Source organism: Echinops telfairi, unplaced genomic scaffold, assembly GCF_000313985.2.
Source record: "Echinops telfairi isolate 266 unplaced genomic scaffold, ASM31398v2 ScPeMD7_7458;HRSCAF=8496, whole genome shotgun sequence".
NCBI lineage: Eukaryota > Metazoa > Chordata > Mammalia > Afrosoricida > Tenrecidae > Echinops > Echinops telfairi.
The window spans coordinates 39,682,935-39,706,432 of record NW_022111358.1 but is presented as its reverse complement, the minus strand read 5'-3'; the positions used below and the strand labels follow the sequence as shown (position 1 = coordinate 39,706,432).

Below are 23,498 nucleotides of genomic sequence, written 5' to 3'. Positions count from 1 at the left end.
GGGGGGGGGAGGATGGGGTTGCCAGGCATTTATTCTTTTCAGTTCCTCCTTGAGACCAACTGTCTTTGGATTGAAGATTGGTGTTTCGTTTGGTGGTCAATTCTACCTGACTTTGCTCCCAGTCACTGGTCCCTCTGAATCCAGGACTGGTATAGCTCGGCACACTTCCTTGTACCTTTGCACACCGTCCCTTTATAAAGAAAGCCTCCTTGACTTGTCCAACTTTGAGCTTACTGTATATTGCCCATTCGACCTATGCCCGAGACCACTCTCTTTGGTCGAAAGGTGGGACTGGAGAGCAGCTTTCTTTTGGAGAGAAGGGTAAGGCATGTCTTCTCTCCTCTCTGAGTACCGGGAGTAGGGCGGGGTTGACTTGCAAATTTTGGACATGGAGACTGGTCTGTGGCTCATGCCTGTAAAAATTGCCACAAAGAAATACTGGAGATGGCCAGCTGCCCTGCATGATCAGAGTTTGGAGAAGCAAAGATTCATGGATGTTTCTTATGTCCTCAAAGGAAACATACCACGAGAAGGCCCCCTGGCTGGGAAGAGTGATCCCAAGTTAGAGACTCAGGGGATGCAAAGTGATGAGTCCAAAAAGAGCAAGCATTTCCCAGTGTAGCCCAAGGAGCTACAGACAGAGCATGGAAGCCGCAAACACACCCCCTGAGAAAGAGAAAGGCAACTGTTGACACAGGAGGCCACGGAGGCATATTTACACCTCTCGTGCTGAAGACACCTTTTAATACCATAGTATGTCTTCCCATTCATGACTATCTCACACACACATACACACACACACACACACACACACACACACACACACACACACCTCCAACGTCACTGCCATCCTAGCAATGCTACAGGATGGAGTAGAATTGCCCCTGTGGGTTTCCGAGACTATACATATCTATGGGAGTAGAAAGCCTCATTTTTCTCCTGCAGAATAACTGGTGGTTTCCAATGGCTGACTTTGAGGGTTAACAGCCCACCACATAGCCCACGACCCCACCAAAGTTCCTTATTTGGACCCTTTCGAATGTACTACCATCGAGTAGAGACTCTACAGAATAGCGGAGAACCATCCCTGTGAGTTTCTGAGACTGTAACTGAGTAGAATGCCTCATCTTTCTCTCTTGCATGGAGTGGCTGCTGGTTTACAACTGCTGGTTTTATGGTTAGCAGCCTAACGAGTAACCCACTACACTACTAGGGGGTCCGACAAAGACCCCCAAACAGCAGCTTATGAGAAGGGAGGTGGGGAATAGAAGGAGAAGTGAGAGAAAAGTGCCCAAGTTGCCCTTCCTCACGGCACATCTCCACGTCGGACCTAAGGCAGCTCTGGGCACTGAGAAGCGGTTGAGGGCAGGAGGGCTGTGAGCTTAGGGTCCTGCTGTGGCTCACCTTGACCGTGGGGACTGGTGGGCTCTTCCTCCAGAAGAAGAGAGCTTTGTAGCAGGACAAGGGGAAAGGCACTGGGTATGTAGTTGGGCTGGTTTGCTGCAGCGCCTACCTCATTTGGTAAATATGTTCCAGTTTAGAATACAACCGAATCTAAATAAGGTTTTGAGGCACACATTGCTCGTTTACATCCCCATATTTTTTACATTGCGTAATCTTCACCACATGCAGCAGAAAACAATTACAAAAGGGGTTTCTCCTGCCTCCCCCAAATGGCCACCACAGTTGTAGCAAATTAAGGACCGGGAGGAATTTGAAGCTGGCAGGGGACCTCGTGGAAAGGCTTTTTTCAGAAAAGATTTCATTGTGCTTTGGGAGGACGGCTTTCTGAGAACATCTCCTTCCCTGTCCCTAATTGATCGTGGAACACTGGGCATCCTGCCCGCTACGGGGTGCCTGTGTAAAGCTGCCCACTAAGCTGGCCTGGTCACTGTGGTCAAGCAAGGGTGACCACCCAGATGAGAAAGTGAGAAGAACGTCTACATGGGGTGGTGATCTTAAGCCCATCACAAAGCCCCAGACAAGACTGCCTTTAAGCACGAGGATCCCTGATTAGGGCAAGCGGTGAGTAAGAAGTACACACCAACAGGGACGTGGGATGGATGCTCAGCTTATCGTTGCTCTTCCTCTAACATGGCCGGTGAAAACAAGCCCGTGATCAATCAATGCAAGGACCCACAGTCAAGTGCCTAAAGCAGCGGTTCTCAATCTGGGGGTCAAATGACCCTTTCACAGGGGCCGCCTGATTCAGAGCAGTAGCAAAATGACAGTGATGTAGTAGCAACAAAAATACTGTTATGTTTGGGGGTTTACCACCACATGAGGAACTGTGTGTAAGGGTCGTGCCATGAGGAAGGTTGAGAACCACTGGCCTAGAGTGATGACAGCCCACCTGAACAGAGAGGAACGTCCTTGTCGGTAGTCCAATGCTGTACAAATTGCAAAGAGATTAAAACCGGTTTCATAGTACAGCCCCGGGCTAAGAAAGTCTGGTTTATGGACAACTCCTGCTTTCCCTTTGCAACACACCAAACCCACCACCACCAAGTGACCCTATGCAAGTCTCCTGTTACTAGAACTCTGTGAGGGAGCAACCTCATCTTTCTCCCCTGGAATGACGGGTAGATTAGAAGCACTGACCTTTCAGTTAGCAGCCCAGAGTGTCCCCTGGGTGTTATGCAAATGTGCCTCCAATTTGAACTGACGGGTACTCACAATGAATTCTTCAACTCAACCACTTTCCCCTGCTGCATATGCAGCTTTGAAGCCAGGCTTTTCCATACTTTGAGCATTTTCTTGCCCGAAAATCAAACTAAATAAAAGCATGTGCACCCATTTTAACTTACCTGCAAAGTTGACTTAAAGACACACTTAGGTGGGCCTTGCTCAAACCTTGGGGACTACCTGCATATTTTTTTGTGTTTCTGTAAATCTGTAAATATCCAATGCTCCAAATGTCAGCAGTTTCAGCTTTCCAGGGCCTCATCCAATCACTGCAGGGTTTCTCAATCTTGGCATGATTGACAGTCGCCACTGGGTCACCCTGTGTTGGGAAGGGCTGGCCTGCAGGTTGTAGCATGTTTGACAGCATCTCTGCCCACAAAATGCCAGAATCAGCCCCGTATCCCCACCTCTTGCAGTTATAACAACCACAAAGCCCCCGGTTCTTATTCAGTTGTCTGTGGTTGAGGCTGCTGCATTAGAGGCCCTAGCGATCCATGGATAATGCGACTTCACCATTCTGGCCTTGCATTCATCCTGCTGGCTTTATTGAAGGTTTTAATCCATCTGGTTTTACCCAAGTCTGATTTCAAAGCTGTCACTCTCGCCAGTCTCCAGTTTGGAGAAAGCCTGGGACAAACGTCACACGTCCTCCCAGGGCAGCTTGTAGACCATCACGGAGGAGAACCAGAAGGAGAAAATGAGTGAGGGGAGTATCTGGGAAGAGAAAATGAGTGAGGCTGACCTCTGGGTTTCAAGGTCACACCCTCGGGGGGGATGCATATCTGAAAAAGAGCAATGGCCATCCTAACCGTTAGCTTACACACATGCATCTGTGTGATGTTGAAGGCAATCATAATACCCAGGCTCTTTAATCGTAGGAAGACAGAGGAGCTGACAGCCGCATGGTCTCAAGAAGGGAAGAGGCAGAGTGACTGATCAGTCCATGGTTTCTAAGCCAATCCCATTGCCATCAAGTCGATTCTGACCCACAGCGAGGCTGCAGGACAGTGGCAGCCTGACACATCCGCCATTATGCCGCTTGGGATTCCCAAGAAGCGAGGTAAGCAGGCTTACTTGTGCTCATGTAATCATTCTCAAGGAACAATTTCACTCGGCCGTAGTGGTTTTTTTTCTTCCTTGAATAGGTATTTAAAAACCAGCCAACCAATACAGCCACGGACTCTCTTCTGGCTCACAGAGAGCCTGCAGGACACAGCAGAACTGTCCCACAGGGTTTACAAGGTGCCTGTGCATCTCTACTGGGATCAACGGTCCCCTCTTTCTTCCAAAGAGGGACCAGTGGGCTTTATCCAGTGATGTCGCCATTAGCAGTGCAACACTTAACCTCCTGTGCCACCAGGGCGCCTTTTGGGAATTAAAACATGAACAACATCACAATCATGAGAGACTTCTTCTTTTTTTTTTTTTAAGGACTGAGGGAATCAAGTTTATATTTCTTGTAATTAAAAAAGAATGACCAAGACAATGGCAAAGAACACCTTTCCTGCCGAGCAGCCCGCGGGAAGAGCTTCAGAATCTCAGCGTGGAGGGGCTCTAGCTGCTCGGTGGTCTTCACCTTCATCTCCAGCAGGTAATCTTTGCTTTTCAGGTGTTGGATGGAGCTGATATATCAGGGCACAGGAGGAGAGTAGGGAACAGGTGCCAGGCTGGAGGGTGCTGATAGCCACCCATATCACCTCCAGGCCCAAACCTTTGAACCTCATGAAAGTCTCAGAAACTCAAAGCCTACTCATTGAAAGCATTTACATGAAAATGATTTTACTATTACTAATGCCAAAAAATACAATTTGAGATTCCGAGGGTCCTAAATAATCCATAGAGTCAGGAGAAATCTGTAAAATAGAGAAAAAACGGTGTTTAGGTGAACCTTCATCTGCAGCTAAGTTCCACCCATCTTAAGTTAAATTTGTGTCCATTCAATAGCCTTGCCACCGTGTCTATGTAATTTCCAACCACAGCAACAATTATAAAGGTGGTGTAGAGTTGGGGTGTTCATGGGATCACTATAAATGGGGACCTATTTGATGGCATCTATAACAACGGCATCATCGTCACCACCCACCACCTGATGCTTTTTACCCATTGGTTCGTTTCTAGGACCTTGGCATCTTCAAAACTGGACTTGCTCCCCTATGTGCCGTAGACAGCCACTGCCATTCACTGCACCATGTCCCAAATCAATTTCAAACGGCCCTGTCTGCCCTCACGTTTTACTTTGTCAACTCACTCCAGTGTCCTTATTCCATAATATGGAGGTGGTAGACCTTTAGTCTAGCAGCCTCACCGCTTCGTCACTGTCCACGAATCTCCTCATGTCCTTTACTCTTCCATTCTCTAGTTCCAATTCCATGGCCCCTTCTTCCTTACACCAAACCTCCCTTAGCCTCTTCTTTATTACATCGGTCTGACAAAACTCCAACTCTGGTTCAAGCCAACTTTCCACCTGCTCTGAACAGCATCTAAGAAGCAGACTAGAGCAAGAGCTATGTAGACGCAGCTATGTGGCCATCACTTGAAAGGTCTAATTTTCCCCTGAGTCTACAAACCACAACCCTCTTCATCCACATCACTCTCTATTATTATTTCCCTCTCCATCGTCACCTCTGAATTCATCTCTTATTGTCCTAAGGAATTAGAATCGTTCATTCGAGAATCCTATCAGCAGAGCCACTAACCCCCTGCTTCTGTATTAAGGCTCTGTGGTCATGCTCTTGTTAACCGGAGGACTGCCTGTGCTAATGGGGAGGTCAACTCCCCCACTGACATGCTAAATGCCATCCTATTTCAGCTACTCAGGAAATTGGCTTGTTAGGTAGCTACTATCTCTCTTTTCTGCTACAAATTTCTCACATATCAGCATAGTATCTCCTTTCTTAAAACAAACAAAAACCTCAGTCTGTTCTTCAATCTTTTATCTCTCTGCAACCTTTTTGAGATCAACTCCACCACTGCCGTTTCTTGCTTCGTCCTCTTCTCTATTTATATTTTTTTGGATGTTCATATGCCACTCGTCGCTGAAATCACCTCTCTTGTCAGAATCACCCGTGACCTCTACATAGCCCAACCTATGGCCCTTTCTCAAATGTCGTCTTATAGACCTCCCCTTAGCTCCTTGCGGCTCTGTGAAGTCTTCTTTTTTCAGATGTAAAACACAGCCTGATACTTCGACTGCTGAGGGAGAGTTTCTGAGAAGACATTCTGGACTACAGAAATTCCCCATGCTTCCCTCCTCTGTGGCTGGCATCTCCCCCAGCCCCCCCCCCACACACACACACTATCATGCTATTTTCATGGTTCTTCTTCTTCCCGACCTCTGCATCTAGAAATTCAAGGTCAAACCCTTGGCATTCTTCATTTCCACAGATACTTTACTTAGTTATAAAATGTAGGTTTTATCCTTCAATCTCGTGGTTTGAAAACCTATCTACTCCAAAAAGAACAAACAGATAAACTCCCTCCCTTGAGTCATTCCAACTCATAGTGATCTTATCGGACAGAGTATAGCTGCCCGTGTGGGTTTCTGAAACTGTCTACTATGAATGGATCTTAGAAGTTTCTCAAATATTTAGCTTCCGTCCAAATCCCCACACACTCCCAGACATTGATGCCCTGATTCATTTGTTCAGATGCTTAATTGGCATTTCCCCAGGTTGACTCATGGCTAGGCCCCGTGGGGTTCGGAGACTGTAACCACTTACGGGAGTAGAAAGCCCAGTTATTCTCCCACTGAGCTGCTGGCGGTTTTGAACTGCCGACCATGATGGGGATTGCAGCTCAACGAGTAGCCACTACACCACCAGGGACCCCATTAGGCACCTTAAACCTAACATGTAGTGTCAGGTTACCCAGTAAGCAAGGTAAATCCGGGCAAACTTTTGCTTACTTATTACTCTGCATAAAACAATTTCACATTTTTTCTAACCTCATCAAATATTCTACTTCTAGCTAGCGCCTCTCCCTCTCCCAAGCCTACAGCACCTTCCTCCAGAATCACAAACTGTCACGTCAACACAGGCTTTCTTGTGCTTGCTTATTAACTAATCTGTAGTGAGTGGGTGAAATTGTTTTATACAGAGCAGTAAGTAAGCGAACCTATTTTGCTACTAACATATTCCCAACATAAGTTGAGGGCAGGCATCTCTCCATGCTCCTACTAAGGCTACTTGCTCCTTGGAATGAAGGTTATCATGGGAACTCTACATTCCTACTGCCCTGGGTTTGCCTCTGCCCTTCATAAGCCCATTGGATGAGCATCACCCTGAGGTGTAATGGGAGAGCAGGCTTCCCAAAAAGACAGAGACCACAAATTTTGCGGCTCTGAGGGCTGTCCCTACACTGTCACAAAACCAGAGCTTGGCCAAACAGCCAGCCACTTCAAGACCCTGGGATCTGAGTAGAATTACTCACCTCAAAATAAGTGAATAGAGAGCCAATCAGAGTGAAGGGTGGTATTAATAATGTGCCCCCAAATAGCCCTAGGTTTATGTCAGCAGCAGCTATTATAAAGATGGTGATCTAAAATGTAAAAGGCACAGCAAAGCATCACTAAAAGTGTATCATTATGAATTGTATGGCTCTTACTGTAATTTCCACCTCAACTCCCAATATTGTATCCTCTGTGCAGTTCAACTTTATTGGATCATAAAGGTTTTCAAAAATAAACTACTGATTCTCAAACTCCAAGTCCATACATACCACCTGGGCATCTCGTTACACTTCAGTCTGGTACAGGAGCTTTTAAAAATATGATGATTACACATCACTCTGCCTTTTACAATTATGCAACAAATCAAGAACATCCTTTTAGAGTTAGGCACACCAGCTATTTATTTTATAATCGCATGGTGTTTCTTTGTGTACAACAATTCGACAGTTTTACTGTCAGAAAATTGTTCTCATTACACAACAAATTAAAGAAGTAATTGAATGAGCTACATTAATTATTCTTACGTTGGATTGCTTTTGTCATTTATAGCAATTTGCTTGTTTGTTTTGCCGGTTCATGGGGATTTTCTTAATCCTGCATATTACTGTACCTCTGTAATTAAATTTTCAGCCATCTACAGAATTCACTATTTGCTTTTAATTATATTGGTCTTTGTAGCTCATTTTTCTCATTCAAGATGTTGTTTGTTTTTTTTAAAAATTGGGTCACTGAATCATTGCTTTTTGGGTTCGTGCTGTGAAAATATTTGATGGAAGAAAGTTCTTCAGAAAAAGTTATTTGTTCTTCATCTGTGTTTTGGATTCTGTGTTAATGCCTTTCATGAGTTGTCAGTGCAGTTGCTGCGGCTGTTGCTAATGACACCATTGTGCGCGCTCCCAGGATTGCATGTCACCTTTCTTATTGGGATGTATTTCACCGGCACCATTCTCTTCAGCCCTTCTATTTGCCTAAGAGCTATTTATCATTTCTTTGAACACATCTTCCTTGAGAGCTGGCATCTGCTTGGTTTTTCCTCTGAGAGTTTGAAGTCGGGCATTGATTTCTGTTAACATCTGTGAGTTCTGGGAATGTGGACAGAGGCAGGACGTTCAGCTTGGGCTGTGGGTGGTGGCCTGATTGCTTTCTTTTGTGAATCACGACAGATGTTGTGCATCAATTTTCATGGCGTCCAGGGAGTGCCCAGGGACAGGCACACTGTTGGACATTGGACTACTCCCCAATTCAGTTCAAAGCCAGCAACACCCCAGCTCTTCCGGTAAGGCAATTTTCTCTCAAGGTTCCTAATTTTTGTTGTTGTTGTTGTAGTTGTTGTTTTGCCCCTAGACCATCAATTCAATCTCTCAAATACTTTTTTAGCGATAATCAACAGTATTTTGTCACCTCTCTTTCCCCCATCAGAATTGCATGTTGAAGGTGCAAGGACTAACTTTTGCGTCGCTTTAAGTCATACTGGATTTTTTTTTTCTTTTTATCACAGCAGCACAATTTCCTCTTGGATTCTTAATACCTGGCTCGACTCTTGTCCTCACACAGATGTCTTCTTCTACGTAACTACTCAAGTCCCACTTGTACAGTGTCTTAATTAAGTCTTGGCATGCTGGCTCATATTTTCTCAGTTCGGAAACAGGCGATCTAAGTCTGCTGCTGTCTTGAAGGGTGGGTGTGCTGTGTGGTTTTGCTGTTGTTTGCTTTGTAAACAGGACATGAGTCTTGCATTTGTCTTCTTAGATGATACAATTTTTCAGTGTATTCCTTTTCTCCCCTTTGCTTAATAGCTTTGGTCTTGAATTTGACTTTATCTGGTATCTGTCAGCCTAATGTAATCTACTCAAAAATGTCTATTGTCAATTAGGTGTTTAGTTTGTGAACTCCATAGAGCTGAATTTCATTTCTGACCCAAACTGGAAGTTATTAAAATTTCTTCTTATTCCATACTTTCCATTTACTTGTTGCATTGTATTTTAGTTTCTTCTAAATGTTGACAAAGATGCGAAATGTCCTCCGTATTACCCAGTGCAATTGTCACCACTTTGGGACACTGTTGGAAGCACTAAAGCTATGACTAATTCATTATCAAATGTGTCTGTTTCCAACTGTATACCCGGCAATGCATTTCTGTGTACTACAAGGCATACAAGACTGCTGTCGCCATCAACGCCCCCAAATTTCAAAGCAGGAAATCATGAAATGTCTTTTGACAACAAAGGAATTAATTAATTAAAGCACATTTATCAGTATGATTATAGCAAGAGGGATTAATAACCACTAGGCATCTCAGATTCAACAGCCTGGGTAGCTTAGCAAGACAAAGTTGAGCATGAGCAGATGCAAGATAATGTGCATCCACAGGATTTTGCTAATATTGCGCTCAGAAATGGACTAATCTAACCTGGAGGTCTACAACTGTAACCAGTGGTTTCTTATGGGGAAGGAGTAAGGTGGGTGCATGAGAAGGCTTCTGAGGCACTGGTGACTTTCTACTTACTGATGTGTGTGTTGGTACCCTGCAATCATTTAAAACTTTCCTATAGAGTTGGATAATTACAATATATGCACTAGCTTCTATGTAGATTATAGTTTTCAATGAAATTTTATTTTTCCAATACCACTCTGGTTATATGTGGAGAATAGGTTATAGGAAAATCCAAAAAAAGAAGAAGAAAAACTCGCAGCCACTGAATCGATTCCGACTCATAGTGATCCTCTAAGATGGGGTGGAACTGCCCATGTGCATTTCCAAGACTGGAACTCTTTACAGAAGCAGAAAGCCCCCTCTTTCCCTTGTGGAGTGTTAATGATTTTTGCACATGAACTTGCAGTTGGCAGCCCATTACATACTCTCTACACCACCAGCGTTCAAGAGTAAAAGCAGGATAGACAATTACAGATTTGCTGCAATACTCCAGAGGTAGGCAGCCATGGGGGCCATTGGGAAGCAGCAAACAGACTAAGGAACTCTTTAGAGTATAAAGGACTTGCTCATGGATTGAATGTGAGACGGGCTAAAAAGAGAAATCAAGGGTGATTTTAGAGTTCTGGTATAAACAAGTTGCCCCGTTGTAATTATATAAAGTAGTAAGAGATGAGGAAGAATAGAACTTCAGAGTGTTATATCTCATCATTGAAATGCTCATCAAATATCGACATGAAATTGTAAGTTAATCATTGGAAAGATGAGTCTAGCTGAGTGGAGTGGTTCAAAGATAATGAAATGCTGGAGAATGAGGGATTTGGAAATGATATAGGACGAGACTTCAAAAAAAAGGTGGAATAATTAAATTGAATTGCAATGGAATTCTCCCACAAATTTTTTGAAGCCTCTAGGCACGCCCACAGGCAAAATAGATTCTGTCTCTACACTAGCAACACAAGGGACTTGAACAAACCAATGATCTTCTTACCCCCCCCCCATTTTATTTAAGGTCACCTCGAGTCAGGGCTGCCTCCACAATGGCTAGCAACAACATAATGGTCTTAGAAGAAAACCAATTTTTTAGAGAGCAAGATGGATATTCCATTATTCTTAGTACAGTGATCCAAGCACATGCTCTTAGATTTACGTAGAAATGCTTTTCAAGTAAAAGAACACAAACTTTATGCATATTTACAAGTACGAAGCAAAATGACCAAATGCCACTGTTTTTTTTCCCATGGTGGAGTATGAATGCGATCACATGCGTCAAGAAAACATAGCCAAAACTACACAGGATCTGGAAAAAAGGAAAGATAAGTTTGGATCAAGCAAAAGCTATATGGGAAATATTTCACAATTCGATGTCAATGATCCAAAATTAAGCCACTATACGGGGCATTTGAAGTGATTTACTTTAAGATTAAATGTAAATGTTAATGAAGAATAGTCTAATACATTCATTTTCCCCTTTTGGTCGCTTACCTGAATTCACAGGTTTTGAATTATAAATATAATCTCCTCTGGGCTGAAAATGTAGTCCAATATTTGCATGAGAAGGAGGATCCAGAAGTACAAAGGAGTATCTGCCAGGGCTTGACCAAACCAGTCAGCAGAAGGGTGGAGGCCTGAACCCCATAGCTGAGCGTGAGCTTTTTTCTCATAAAGAAATAGGAGACAGAGTACAAGATCCTGAAGATTTGAGGCCTGAGGAATTGCTAACATAGAGTCACAAGGTATTCATGCTATGATATCCCTTTAATGAACATTGTGTCAATTAGCAAACAGCACCGGCATTTTCTCCAGGCCTGCTTCAGAGGCATGCAGCTGTCTTGGCAGTGAAGACATTAATAGTGGAGCAAGCCACATGGAGACTTCAGCTCCTAGAGGGGACATGTGCCACATCACTAGCTCATGGTCCATCGTGCTATGACTACCAGAGGTGGCTGAGAAGAACCCCATCCTTTGTTTCCTAAAGACACTCATCCCTTTGAAACCATGCACACTTGCAAATTGCACTAAAGCTCAACAGAAGTTGTTCTATCATTTCCTTGAAGATTCTTCATGTTTACACAAAATGTCAGCCATGTGGTTTGGTTTTCGATACTCTCTTCTGTTGACTATCAGATAAGCATGGTTACCTTAGGGAGGGATAGACTAATTAAGCAACTTTCACAGGCCGTATAGTTTGAGAGTAAGAGAGACAGGATTTCAACCCAGACAGATTAGCCCTTAACAAAGCCGGAGGAAGAGTGGGAACAGCAGATCGAAAGAAAATCGTGACTGGGTGGCCTCATAAAAGACACGGAGGAACGGTACTTTGTATTTGCCGTGGGAGTATTCACTGAGGAGAGGCACCATTAAAAGCAGAGGGGGTGGGGGGCACTCCCAACCTATGCTAGTTCTTGAACTTTCACACAGCTCAGTATCAGCTGGTGATGCTAAGGATGTCGGGGTAGCAAGAAAAGCCATCTTGAATTTTACATAAAAGCCCCTTGAATGAAGCTTTAAAGGGACCATCTTTTCCAAAATTCACCCACAGAAGTTTTATAATGCCCATGCTGATTGTGTCCAGGCCTGTTTAACCCTGGACCAAGTACCTTTAGCCCCTTCTGGAAAGAGGGGACTGCCATTGAGAGAGTGAATGTGATCGCGTCAACCCACGTGTCTGTAAAGAAAACGCTCATTGATTGTGGCAGTTCCATTTTATGTCAACGTGGCCTGGCCAGGATCCTCCTTGATCTGGTAGTAAGCTCACGCCCATAAGACGCAGGGCACAGTCTGAGGATGTCTGCTTGGGGGTGTGGCCTATATTGATATCTAGAAACGAGAGGCTGTGGAGAACCCTGTGGTTCCATGTTTCTTCCTTCCTAACCTCCTTCTTGCTGGCTTGGGTCTCGTGTCTGGTCTCTTGGTAGGCATGCCTGTAGCCCATTGCATCGCCTCTGGCTCCTAGGAGCTCTCTGTGGCCTGCCATCCCATCTATCTACCAATTCCTCTCTGCCTCCCTGGGCTTCTGATCTTCTGACATACCTGCTTCCCCACCAACCCCAGGCAGTTACACGAGTCAGGAAAAGCCTCCCCAAGGATATCTGGTCACCAATCTGGACTGAACCACCCCTACGACTGTGTGAGCCACCTTTCTGGACTCATACTTCTCTTTTCATATCCCTATATTCGTGATTTTGAGTTAGCTTCTCTTAAAAAAAACCATCCTAACACCTTCGGTGTAACACAGGGATGCACCCAGTACCAGTCCAACTCCCTATTAGTCAATGGGGTGGCCTAAATGATCCATTCTGAGGTTCCACATGCAAGAAAGGGAAACAGACAAACATTTTATTCCTGCTTGGCCACCTGTGAGTAAGAAGTGGTAAAACTCATTATAGTAGCACATATTCGATGCACCCCCTGACATGTATTTATTATCCTAAAGGGGAGTCTTCTGGTGATTAAATGAGTGACAATACAGTAAGATAGTCATGGTTCAGTAAACCTGTTATGCGATTACTGTCACCATCACAGATATCATTTTATTCCTGTCCAATATTCTTCAAGGAACCCAGCATTTTAATGTTCACTCCCTGCAACAGCCATTTAGGCATCTGGGTCCAAACTCTCAAAAACAAAGTACCTCAAACGATTTTCAGCAGCAACACCATCAAACCCTGCGACGCAGTCTCACGTGAACGTAGAAGTGTATTTTGTGTCGAGCGTGTTGCATTTCTTTTGTAAGGAAGTTTGGATAGTTTGGATAAAGGCAGCAGCCGTTGTAACAAAAGCTAAGATTCCCATAAATCCTTAACTCGCAATGGCAACATTACAACTAAAATATTATTTTTTAAAAACATACAATATTTATGACTTCTTAAAACCCCCGATTACTTTTCCCTTAGAGAAAAAAGAGCAACTAAATTCATTATTTAGATCGAATTCCAGAAGCCTGACTCACGCATATGCAGACTCTCCACTTGAGAGGCAGCCATTCTAACAGAACATGGGGATATACGGCGTGGTTTAAGATCAAGAAAGTTGTGCATCAAGGTTGCATCATGCCACCATATTAATTTCAACCTGGATGCTGAGCAAATAATCCGAGAAAGTGAATGACCTAAAGAAGAACATAGCATTTGTGTGGAGGAAGGCTCAGTAACAACCTGTGAGACGCAGATGACACACTTTGCCTGATGACAGTGAAGAGGGCTTGAAACACTTACTGGGAAGATCGAAGAATATGGCCTTCAGTATGAATTACCATTCAATCTGAAGGAAACAACATCCCTCACCTGTAGGCTAATAAGCAACACCGAGATCAACAGAGAAAAGACGGAAGTTGCCAAGGATTTTATTTTATTTAGATGCACAATCAGTAGTCATTAAGCAGCATCCAGGAAATCAAACATCCTATTTCATTGAGCGAATCTGCTTCAAAAGCTCGCTTTTGAACACATTTAAGTGTGAAGTGTTATGAGGACGCATTGAAGACTAAGGCACGTCTGGGCCAAGACGTGTATTTTCAGTCACTTCCTCTGTGTGCAAACGCTGGATATGTACAGGGAAGCTCAAAGAAGACTGGATGGGTTTGAATGACAGTGCTGGAAAGAACATGCAATATATCATGGACTGTGAGAAGAATCAACAAATCTCTTCTGGAGCGAATACAACCAGAAGGCTCGTACAAAAGGAAGCCAGCAAGACTTCCTCTTTCCAACTCTAAGCAAGCTGTCAGCAGAGAACAGCCCCTGTTCATCATGTGGGTAAAGTCCAAAGTCAATGTAAAAGAGGGAGCTGCCGAGTGCGGTGGGTTCACTCAGTGCCTGCAGCCATGGGCTCCCACTGGAATGGTTAGGAGGAGGGCACAGCACTGGACGGTATCTTGTTCCCTGTTCCACGGGGCCATTGTTAGACAAAGCCATCTGGACGGTACTCACTACAACAATATATTGCCCCAACTAGGTACGCTTTGAAAATGCATTTTTTTGATAGTCAAGTAAATCAAGTAACATGACTGACTTACAGCAATGTTCATTGATGGTAAGGATGCCACTTTTTAGACCTCCTTTTATAAGCATGCTGGAAGCCAACTTTAGTAGAGCATATCAGGGAGAATTTTGATTGAAGATATTTTCTTATTGGCCTGGAAATTTTACCTGAAAACTAACTCTGACAGGCTATAAATAGCCATTTGTGGTCTATCCATTTAACCCTGTCTTCTTATCTTCTTCCATTTGCCTGCTAAAGGGTTGGACAACTCAAACTTAACTCATAAATGATTGAAGAAATATGGGGAGAAGATCAGGTCTACATTGAACAGCTATTTTTCAGAATTGGTTTGTGGAGTGACTCTTTCAAGGGAATGCAGAAATTTAAATTCGGTATATAAAACATTTCAATATTTAGATGCTGCTAGGTAAGGCAACCCTTCCCAAATTAAATGAACAGATTAGTCATTAGCATATCTTAAGAAAATGCAAATTCTAACTGTGTAGATGTGGTATGCGCCTGAGGTTCTATATCTGACAAATTCCCAGGTAACTTGTTGATGATGGTTCATGAACCCATTTTCAGTTTCTAGAAACTAAGGTATTTAATATCAGTTAGGTGAGTATATTTATCTAAATATTTGGCTCACTTGTTTAAAGCTTAACAGCTTTAAAATTAAGCTTTTTCTTATCAAAGTTACATACATGAAAATCCAAAGTTACATACACACAAATTAAGCACAAATATTAATTCTTGGCAACTCAAATGATAATTCACAATAGACATAATCAGACATGTGTTTGGCAGATACACTAAGATGGCATTTGAATTTAAGTCCAATTGCTAGTAAGATTTAAATTAATTATTGAACTGAAATCTAATTGATAATAAGACTTAAATAAATCACTCACTGTACCATTACATATAATTTGAATAAAAGTAAACACTACTTCATTTATAATTAATGAAGTCTTTGGGCAAACAACTGAGACCCCGATGTTCCCTATAAAAACGAAAACTATTTCATTTGTTTGTATCAAATTGACCATTTATGTCTATTGATATACAAGGGATACTAAAACAAACAAAGCCGGAACTGTGCTGGGCCCAGGGAAACTTTGGTAGTACACATTTTTCCTGCTTGGCGAGCTTTAGACAATCTGTTCTGAGTTAGTGCACCCAGCGACATTTCACTCTAACTTCGTTTTGTTTTGTTATTTTGCTGGCTGGATTAAGAGAACAGTGCGTGATTGTGAAATTTTGTTTTCTGCTCTGGAAAAATGACACAGAAACTATTGTACTGTTGAACAGAGCTTATAAGGACAGCACGATGGGAAAAACTCAAGGACAGCACTCTGGGAACAACTCAAGTGTATGAGTGGTTTTCTCCTTGCAAAAAAGGTTAAATGTCGATTGATGACAAGCCTCATTCTGCATGTCCATCAACTTCCCGAACAGATGAAAATGTTGACTTGTAGTGCATTTTTGAATTCATTCCACCAGGTTAGACTGTAAATCAAGCTTTCTATTTGGAGGTTTTGAAAAGATGGCATTAACAGTGTGCAACAGAAAAGGCTTGATTTTTGGCAGATGGGGGACTGGTTTTGCCACTACAACAATGCACCTGCTCATGCAGCCATCTCAGGTGTGCCAGATTTTGACAAAAAACAGTGCCTCAGGCACCTTACTCACCTGACCTTGCTCTGTGTGACTTCTTTTTGTTTCCACAAATGAAGGGGGACATGAAAAGACAGTGGTTTGAGGAGGCAGAAAAGGTGAAGAAAAACCTAGGGAGGTGCTGTCAGCCATCTAAACAGATGCATTTGAACAATGTTTTCAAGAATGGAATCACAAATTTGACAACTGTATTAAGTGTAATGGAAAGTACTTTGAAGGTGATAAGGTGGTTTTATAAAAAAAACATTAAATACATATCTTTGAAAAAAGATCCAGTTTGGGGAAGGTACCCCTCACATATTATTCATATTATCCTTCTATACTCCAGTATCTATGAAATGTACCAATCAGAATCTAACACACCCTTTCATCACTGGACACAATGAAAGCACCCTTGTATGAGCGATCATCTATGCCATTTCTAGTTCCCAAGGCATCCATTGAAAAGCTACGTTCTACTGCTGCGGGGAATGAATAAAGTATTGATACTCGACCCTAACATAGAAGGGAACGAAAAAGCAAAAATGTAATAAATGGCAGAAAAATCTCTCAAAAGGACATTTTTGGATTTCGAATGTCTGCATCATATTTACCTGTCTTATCGATGACTAATAAATCAGTCAAGTGGTCTTGTGGATGTTGTCCAGGTGAGAGGAAATACAGGTTAGGAGACAGTTCCCAAGAATAATTTTTTTGATACAGCTCATAGAAGAAATGTTCCAAAAGCTGAAGGAAAAATCGAATCCCAAAAAGCAGTAACCTACGTGAAGGAAAATGTGAAAGAAAATGAATTCATCAATGCCAATTTTTGTAGGTTTTTCAGGTATAAGCAGACAATGGATAGTATGTGAGAAGTTGTAAATATAAAGCAAACATTTGGATCATGCTTTCCTGACACCCACCCCGCCAACTTGCCTTGTTGTTCTTTCTAAAATCAGATAGTTCCTACAATTTTAACTTTAGTCTTTGTCTTTCTCCAAACAATCTTCCTTGGACGCTTCATGGAAGTTCATAATGTTTGCTGATTGAAGCTCTTCAATCTGTCTCCTTTTTTTGCTCCACTTGAGCCCCGTACTTCTCCATCTGGCTGGATCACGGCAACCTGCCATATCACTGACACCAACCCTTACTAAACTCAGTGTCTCCTCCTCCCCCGCTCCCAGTTTCGTACATTATGACATTTTCTCATTCATTTGGTTTCCAGAATCCAGTCTTCTTTAATTCATCGCTCTCCCTTAACTATCTTTTCCAGAATGTTGAACAATTCTCCCTATCTTATTATTATTATTATTATTAGTGCTTGCTTCAGTATCTTCTGCTCTTTTCCACATTACAAGCTTGGACCTTTATGTTTATGTGTTTTCTGATTCATTTCAACATTGTCTTGCATGACTGACTGTTTACATGGTCTCCACTGTATACTATTTCCAACGCAGTTTACTCGCTACCGAATAAAGCTTCTGGGGGTTGTGTGCTAATTATGTGACTATCCTGCTCAAAAGATAAACAAAATCAAAACCAACTCATTTTTCATACAAACCATTTAGTTCTGTATCATATAGTCCCAACTATTTCAAACATTCTAGGTTTCCACAACCTCAAATAAGCAAATGGATTTCCTGCTCCTAATGTTACCCCAGGCTCGGTCCTTCTTTGTCAGTGTGATTTTCCACGCTCCTTTTTCTGCTTACATGTTCCACTCTCCTTCACCACATTGAGTTTTCCCTCGTGTGGGATTCTTTCTCTGGTGCTGCCCATGTTTGGACACAATGGCGCCGTTTTAAAACATGATCGTTTACAGGATTACCTATTGTGTGTTATATCTATTTAGTGGACTTCTAATTACCCACCTTCCCTGGTGTTATCTCATGTCTGATTTCCTTTGGTATATTTTAAAAACACTGAACACAGAGTACGGTATGGAGAGTCTCACAAGTGTTGAGTTAGTTTCTGCAGTGGAGGGATAGGCCCAATAGAGAGATAAGCAGGGGTGCTGCAGGGATGCTTGGTGATGAGGTTGGGCTGTGGGGGAGTGTGTGAACCATCCATGGACTCCAGAGAGTGGTGTGAAGTCTTTGCTGGGCCTACCACGGAGAGCTTCCTGGGGGGCAAAGGGCGAGGCTATAGACTGAGATCTAACTGTTAACTTCTGTGTGCTTTGACACGCAGACTCTTGTGACAATTCAGAGTCCTCATCAGTTTTAATTATCCCCACCTGAACAAATAGAAATTGGCTTCTGTGTTCAAAATACCACCAACACTGGCTGAAATGCATTCAGATGAGTTTTTCTAAAAATCTTTTTTTTTTTTTTTTATCTCGTTTTGGTGCTCTGACCAAACAAAGTGTAAGCACTATGAAACTTACATGGTCAACAGGCTTTTTCTTCCATTCTTTAACTTTAAGAAGCGGACTCTTGCTATTGCACACAGCTGCTGCCTCCAGAGAGACAGGCCGCTCGTCTTTTCCTTGCTTCATCGAGGGAAGATGAAACATTTTCCAGGACAACAAGTTCTCTCTTGTCTTTTGCCTGATCTCTTTGTACCTGTCCCCAAGTTCCAAAATCTGTAAAACACAAACTCCCTCATTTATAAAGTGCTGCTGTAGATGTACATTGTTCAACTTTTCCTATATGCTCATCTTTTTGTCCAAGAGTGTCGGAGTTAAAGTCTCTTGGGCAAAGATGTAAGTAATCTAATTCATAGCAGTATTACAGTAGCTACTGAAGGAATGGGAAAGAAGCAAAAAACAACAATGTAGTAGAAGAAAATCTATGCTCTAAAAATCAAACTTTGACACCTGGGGCTTTATCAGTTCAAAGACTTATCAAATCAATTCTAGGAAAATCATGTTCAGAGAACTTAAAATATTTAGAATTTCAAAAGATAAACCATGTGATATGGTTTATGTCTGATCAAAGTGGAAGTTAGTACATATAAAAAGTTCTCCACATCTCTGGAAGAACACTAAAGGGATAGAAATAATATAGCTTTTGCTACAAAAGATTAAAGTTACCATTAGCTTAAAACAATGGACTCACTCTCGATTCAGTGGAGAGTTGCGTGGACACTGAGTTTAGTGTAATGATGGCAACATAAGTACAAATATGCTTGATACAATCGATGTATGAATTGTTTCAAGAGCCCCCAATAAAATGATCTTTAAAAAGAAAAAACAGTAAGTATAAGCACAAAAGAAGATATCAAGTATATAACTTCAAAAGAATATAAAAGAAGAAAAAAAGATAAAATGTATAATCAACTTAAAGAACACATAAAATGAAAATGAAAGAGCACAATATAGATATTGATAATTAAGATAACATTGAACCCAAACCAAGAAGACACCAGATGAGCAATCAGAGGTAAAAAGAAGAGTTCTCAGAGAACGGCAATTCAACTGGTGGCGTAGTGGTGACAAGCTGAGCTGGCAAGGCCAGCATTTTGAAACCACCAGCCGATCTGAGGGAGAAAGATGAGGTTTCTCCTCCCTACAGGGTTTTAGTCTCAGGAACTCACAGGGAGGTGCTATCCTGTCCTGCGGGGTTAGAATAGACGGAGGCAGTGAGGTTTGGTCTATTGTTGTTGTTCCTGGCAGATGTTTTCATGATAATAGAAGCATGAAGGCATTGGTATAAGGCCTTCAAGATGCCACAAAAATACAATCAAATAACTTCTAACCCAGAATTCTGTTGTACTTTTCTTTGTATCTGTAAGAACTAACTAATACTACCTATGCATTATCTACCCCAGACCTGGGCTCGAACAAAACGGAAGCCCATGTGCTTAACACATGTTGCTACAAAGTAAGAAATCAAAGGCAGAGAGCGGTGTGAAGAGCCAAGGCACGAAGGTGGCACAGGCGTCTTTATTTTGTGCTCTATGTTTCCCCAAGGCCGACCATGCTGCTGTGAGAGCCCCCGCGTTGGCTCTACCTCATTGTAACCCTGGGTACAACAGAAGGAAGCACTGCCCAGCACTTTCCCTTGATCCTCATCGTCTTCATCATCACCAAAGAAGTGCTGCTGTCATCAAGTTGATTTCCACTCATTGCAAGCCTCTAAGACATAATAGAGCTTCCCCTTTGGGTTTTCAAGACTATGAAACTACAAGAGCACAAAGCCTCCCTTTTCTGCTGTGAAGAGCCCGGGACATTCGAACTGCTGACCTAGTGGTTTGCAGGCCGACACGCAACCCACTCTGCCACCAGGGCTCCTCACATCTGAACCAGAGAACCTTACAACATATGTAACTACATCATTCTAAGTACATTTTCAAGATGAAATACTGCACACCAGATACAATTAAGTTCCTTTTTCCCTTTTATTAATTTTACCATTGATTCATCAATGGCTGGTTTTCCTTCTACTTTCAGGAACACCTCATTCAAAGTTGTCCTGGAAACACCATAATCCTCAATGCCCGGGTTAGAACATCTATCAAGATCCCTGTAAAGGCCTAAAAGTAGACACAAGAACACCTCCAAATAATATAATTTATAATGAAATGGGCAATAACTATACTTTCAAATTTAGGAAATATTTGTGATAGGTTAAATATATTAATCATAAACCAAAACATAATACAATCATTTTTTTTAATTTCTGTAATATACAATCTGTTAGTTCCCAGGTCTTCATGCTTTGATTTATGCATAAGCAAAGTGGAGATAATACTAGGAGCTAATATTAGAACAAGGAGCCCTAGTGGCACCACAGTTAAGCACTTGGCTGCTAACAAGGTCAACAGTTCGAACCTACCAGTGGGTCTGTGGCAGAGAAGACTGGTGATGTGTGCCCATAAAGAAACTCTACAGAGAACGAGCTACCCTGTCATGTGAGGTATCTTTGAGTCAGTATTGACTTGATGGCATACAACATTAAACATATATGTATTAAAACTGACACTGGGGTTAAGAATATGAAGTACCTGAATGCACTCCTAAAACAAAACTCATTGCCATAGTATCAATCCCAACCCATAGAGACCCCATAGGACAGGGTAAAACTGCCCCTGGAAGTCCTTCTGGGAAGAGAAGGCATCCTTTTTCTCCCGTAGAACAGCTGGTGGTTTCAAACTGCTGACCTTGCAGTTAGCAGCCTATCGCATTACCAGCACACCACCAGGGCTTCTCACACTAACGCATAATTCCACACCCTGAGCAAGTTTTCAAATATTTACACATCAGCCAGCATTCTGATTACCGCCACTCATGTTAATAACATCTTTCCCTAATCATTATGTATGTGGTCTCTACATTCTGTTACCTGGAAATTTGTCCGTTCCAAAGGCAAAATATATACAAGCTTTCCACCACGCTGTGCTGTTAATTTGGCATCAGGAATATGGTGTTTAACAAGGGCTGTAATATTCTCTGGGACACACCTTTCATTCAAGTGCAGACTAGGATGTAAAAAGAATAAATTGACCAACAAATGGAAACAGCCCAAATGCCCATCAATGGGTGAATGTCTAAACAAATTGTGGTAGACTATTCCTAAGCCATAGCAATGAATGAAGTGCTTACTGATACATGCTTAGACATGAATGAACCTTGGATACATTTACTAAGTGAAAGAAGCCAGACAAAATGGGCCACCCTTCGTATGATTCCACTCATCTGAAATGCCCAGGATGGCATGTCCATTGAGACAGAAATTAGAATGGTGGTTTCCAGGGGGTTGGGTAGGGAAAGGAGGATCGGGGGTGACTGCTTAATGGGTATGGGGTTTGCTTTTGATGTGATGAAAATGTTTGGAATAAGATAGAAGTTGTGACTGCACAACATTGTGCATGTACTAAATGCCAAGGAATGGTACACTTGAGGTTATTTTTCTCTGATGTGAATTTCACCTTAATTAAAAAGCATAAAGTGTAAGATAAAGTTATTTCTATCCAATATTACTCATAAAAATAATCTCCTAACTTTGTGGTCTTATTAATATTTGAGATCAATAAGAAGCATATATAAAAATACTCTTAAGGTTCAAGCTGTATGATCTATACAGTGTTAACAGGAAAACTTTATAAGGGATAATTAGAGACAGTAAGGTGACTGTTATCAGGAGAAAAGAAATCTTATGCAGGTCTCAATAGCAGTGAAGTAGGGGAAGTATACAATTTGTTTTCCATTTATTTGATAATTACATTGAATTATCTCTGCAGTGCCGTACAAATGCTGCAACCAGTTCTGCACTTTCTACAGAAGAAAAAGAGAACAGATAGAGTTTTATTGTGGTCAAATGAGTTAGAAGAAAAACATCAGACAGACATCCTACTCAACTAGAAACAGGAGCAGGAAACTACAGAACATAGCTGGGGACCAGTGAGTGGTTTGGTTGAACTGAAGGGCATGTATTTAATTAGGGGGTACCAAGCAATAACGATAAAATGGTCAACTGGAAAAAAAAAAAAGGTCAACTGGAGCAGGCATGGCACACTGAGTAAATAATGAAGAGATCCACTTAACCACTGGGAATGACACACATTTGAGTTGTTTTCTGAAATATTAAAATTTTAATGAGGAGGATAGGAAGTGCTTCCTATCACAACTGTAATTTTGGTCTCCAAACTGCCATTTTTAAACAAAACCTTTCTCTTAGGAGTGCCTGGAAGTTTGAATACAAAGGTAGGAATGTCTATACCCAAATATCTTCGCAAGTACACAAAGCCTAACCACTAGGTAATAAGTCATAGGCATTGCGTAATAATGCCCATCACTTTCAGGTGGAGAAGGGCAGAACAGAAGGGAGAGGTGGAGAGAACAAGGCCGGGAAGACTGGAGGAGACGCTGCTAAATGGCCAAGAGGAACAAAGGTAAGAACACAGCAAGTGTGAGAGAAGCAAGGATGGGATTGTCTTAGAGTGCCTTTGGCAATTGACAGGTTGTGGAAGCATTTTCTGAATGTGTAACTTAAACTGACTCTAGTCATCTTAATGTTTCCATTGTCTATAATCTCATCTCTCCCACATTCTGTCTGAAAAGAAAAGAACCACTCTAGCTTCGTTTTTGAACAATTCTCTTGAAATGCACTTACGAGTTACACAGCCAATTTTGACAGACTCATCCAGAGCGCCGCAAAATTTCAGACTCTCAGGACTAAACCTTAAATAGTAGCTAATGCCCCATTTCTTCTCAGGAACAGAGAAGAGCCTGCGCACTTCAGTCTCCCTTTGCATATGAACGCCTTGCGATCTAAGTAGAAAGTATAAATAAGAAATTGTATTAAGTAATGATTCCTTTAGGATCCATAAAAGGCAGAGCAGATGCATTAATGA

General features: G+C 42.1%; 1 pseudogene; it reads right to left on the bottom strand.

Annotated features, from left to right (window-relative positions):
• LOC123522717 overlaps nucleotides 1–23,498 on the bottom strand; it is a 38,582-nt pseudogene that overhangs the window by 1,040 nt on the left and 14,044 nt on the right.